Genomic DNA, 3736 nt, shown 5'->3' with positions numbered 1-3736 from the left:
GTTAATAAATAACACCAGAAATTCAATAAAAGAAATAACAAACCATGTGAAAAGTAAACAGAAGCGGAGGAGGGCTTTGTTAGCAGCGAGGTGGGAAGAGCTCAGGGGTGGAACTGCTGTTGTCCACCTTCCCAGGTAAGAACCTAGATGGGGCTGCTTCCCTCGCAGGACGGAGGAAGCAGCAGTGCCCCGGAGTGACCACTAGAGGCCGCCCCTCTCAAGAGCAAGTGGTCCTGTCTCTTCAGGCTTTAATGGTAGATGAGACTCCCCCACTTCACCAAGGAGAAAGCAAGCTTCAGAGAAGGACACTGGCCTGAGGTTGCACTGGTCGGACTTCCCTGAAGGGGTTGTGACTGTAAGTTCAGGGAGAAAATGGACGTGGTGGACATTAGGGGCCGGGGTGGTGATGTCCAGGTGCAGCAGAATCTTCCAGGTCTAAAGTCGCCTCACAACTGTCTCTTCTCTCGCTCCATAACCATCTGTGGCTTCCTTGGTCGACAGGACTGTTCCTGAAGGACACAGGTTCCTGGAAGTGGACAAAGGGCCAGCGAGCACCGTGAGACATCACTTTCCCCAGCTAGATGAGCCAGCTCAGTGTCCAGAGCGCCATTCTGATGCCCAGAAGTTCAGCCCAGACAGTGAGGAGTAAAGAGACAATGTACCCTGAGCGAAGCTTCCTGCCCACCCCAAGATTAATACTTCCCAATGGGGGCACCAAACGTGAGCAGGGTGAGCCAGCCTTGGGGCCCTCCTGTCGCCCACCCCAGGATCAGTCAGCAGGCACAACAGAGGACACCAGAGAGCAAAGCAGAGGGTTTCCCTCTGGGGACCTGCGTTTGGTGGGTATTTGTAGTCTCGGAGTGGGCACGTCTTCAGGTAGGGTTGTCCTGGGCACTGCAGGACAAGAGCACTGTCCCAATCTCCACACTCCACGGGAGTGGCACTCCCGGCATAGACACCACACATCCTGGTTTCACTGACCAAGTGCCCTCCTGTCCAAGCAGCGAAGTCTTCACACCTGCTCTGAAGTGGCTCTCACTGTGTCCGTTCAAGAGTGGGCATGCAGGGCTGTCCTGAGAGCCGAAAGGGCATTGGAGGAGCTTGGGGGCACCAGGCTTGCATTCTAGGGTGCTGAGTGAGGAGGGGTAGGTCAAGCCCCACATTCTGGGGTGCTAGAGGTGCCAGGCCTGCATTCTGGGGTGCTGGGTGGGCAAGTGCGAGTCCGGCCATGCGTTCAGGGACCAGGTTGCAGCCAGCCATTCCAGGTTAACTAGTTCTGTGTCGTCTATGGGGTTTGTTTGTTTTTTTTAATTTCAATCCTTTATTTAGGACAATCTTTCTGATAATGTACTTCAATATGTAAATCAATATAGAAACTAATGAGAGAGCTCTTTTCTTTTTCTACCAAGTCTTTGAAATCAGCTCTGTATTTTACACTTAATGAACCAAAACCAGTTTCTGTGACATAGATTCCATTCATGGTGACCCCCAGGTGTCTGAGTGGAATTGTGCTTCACAGGGTTTCCAATGGCTGATTCTTCAATGTGTCATCTATTTTGACCTCTGGTGACCCTGTGTGCCAGCAGAGAATGGTGACATTTTGAAATGGACAGCCAGGTTTCCTCCGCCATTGCTCGTTCGTGGTGGTCTCAGATGCCCAACCTTTCCAGTGAGACAGGTGCACAGGGCTGACCATCTGGCCACCAAGGACTCCAGGCCCAGAGCTGACTCATGAAGATGGAAGCACCTTTCTCTTGTGGGTGGGGAAGAAAAGGGACATCTCCTTTCACTGGAGGGCCAGCTGGAAGTCAGTTCTGAGGACACAGCCAGGCGTACGCAGCAAGACCCCTGGCTCAAAAAGGGGTCTTTCCTCTTGAGCTTGCCGTTTTCCATGTAGAGTAGCATTGAGCAGATGTGAGAGGTCCCCCAAGTGGAACATGACAGGGTAAAAAGCCTGCAAGACACCAGCATCCTCCCTGCCCCCACACAATTCCCATGTGACTCTTGACAGTGGCCACAGCTGACCCTTGACCCCGTGTTTATTTCTGGTAGGTTGTTGTTGTGTTTTGTTTTTTTTAAATAAACTCAAAGCCTGCTTTTATTGATGGATCAAGTGGCCAGTCAGCAATTTGGAAAAGGTGATGTCAATAGAATAAACATCACCAAAGCAAATTAAAATACAGACGCATCTGAAATGGCTTTTCAGTGACAGGATGCCTTAACAAATTAAGGAAACCTACCTACCATGAGCTCTCTTAACTGTTTTCTCATCTCATGTTCTTCACAAAACACTCTCTTTTCTTGATGGAGACTTTCAGCTCCGGAATCGCCTGATCTTCCCTTTATAAGAGGGGACCTTGCTGATGCTCCAAGTCTTCTCGATGCCCTTCCCCCAGCACAGGCAGTGAGGGGAAACAAGTGCTGGGACTTCACAAAGCAACGCTCAACGACTCCTTCCTTTCCATTCACAGCACCCACAAGGGAGAAGGCCAGCCAGGTGCCAGGATACTGGACAGTGTGGTTGACCTGCTCCAGCTTTAGCCGTCACCACCTTGATGCCTGTCTCCTAGATGCACCCAGTCAGGGTTGTTAGCTGGTCCTGGGAAAAGTCCACCTTGGGAGTGCACCAGAGAGATCAGGTGAATGAAGGTTCCCAGCTTGGCCACCAGTCATGGGGATGTTGACTTGAGCTAGATCCAAACCCTTCTGCAACAAAAGTATTGGCCCTGACGATGTCCAGAGCAGTCACACCAAAGATCTTACTGACCACGTTTCTTTGAAAATGGCTGTGATTGGGATGGTGGAGTTATTCAGATTAGTCATGATGCAGACCGTGGCTTCAGGACAGTATGGGCACGGGCAGGGTGGCCATGGTTGTGGCATTGATATTGCACAGGCCATCCTGTGCCATGCCTGGCTTTCTTAGGACTCCTGCTGAAATAGTCACCACATAGCAGCCTTTCAAGCGGTCTGGCAGCTGAGTTCAGACCCGAGGTGGCCTTGCACATTTGCTCTGTTCTTCATGTGGCTCAGGTCAGCGGCTACTGCAGGCATGTGAGCAATATTGTAAAGGATCAGATGGGTCACCAAGCGGCTGCTCTCCAGGAGTTGCAAGAGAGGCTGCCCAATTCCTTCAGAAGCCCTCAGAATGTCTAGCATTGTTCTGGGTGAAGGTGCTGAAGATGCAGCAGAGGGCATCCCCTGCGGGCTGGCCTGGGCGGACGAAGAACGTGGCTGGGTGGACAGCATGCAGGCCTGAACGTGAGAGAGCTGACTCCTGTCTTTAAAGGAAAGCCTGCGCACACCCCATTGGCTGGCACCTGTTCACATGATCACATCTCAATGCAAGGGAAACTGGACCGCGATGGCACGACCCGTTTCGAGGCACACTGCTAAACCAAAGGCCAGTGGTCCACATCAGCTGCTCCTGGGGACACGGGTGGTCAGTGTCCTCCCATAAAGAGTACAGCCTGACTGAGGGTTGTCGTAAGTCAGACCCTCTCAGCAGCCTCTGAGAAGGTGTGGTCAGGTGATCAGATGAAAACCAAGGTCCTGCTTCCTCGAGGTGAGGGGGGACATCTGAGATATGTGCCCCTCTGGAGACGGCTGGAAGCAAGCAAGTCCTGTCTCAAAGGAGCTACAAGAATGAGGGGCTGTGTCTCCTCCAAAAGAAGGTCTCCACAGAGGCTCCAGCCTCTTCTCTACTCCATGTCTTCACAATTCTTTTGGTTCATCC

At 52.0% G+C, this 3736-nt stretch overlaps 1 pseudogene; it reads right to left on the bottom strand.

The window, feature by feature from the left end:
• Positions 1–435: 435 nt before the first annotated feature.
• LOC102864538 overlaps positions 436–3736 on the bottom strand; it is a 4191-nt pseudogene continuing 890 nt past the window's right edge.

This window comes from Elephantulus edwardii, unplaced genomic scaffold (genome assembly GCF_000299155.1).
Source record: "Elephantulus edwardii isolate Elephantulus edwardi_28Jun2011 unplaced genomic scaffold, EleEdw1.0 scaffold00217, whole genome shotgun sequence".
In the NCBI taxonomy this organism is placed as follows: Eukaryota; Metazoa; Chordata; class Mammalia; order Macroscelidea; family Macroscelididae; genus Elephantulus; species Elephantulus edwardii.
This window is presented reverse-complemented; position numbering and strand designations above follow the sequence as displayed.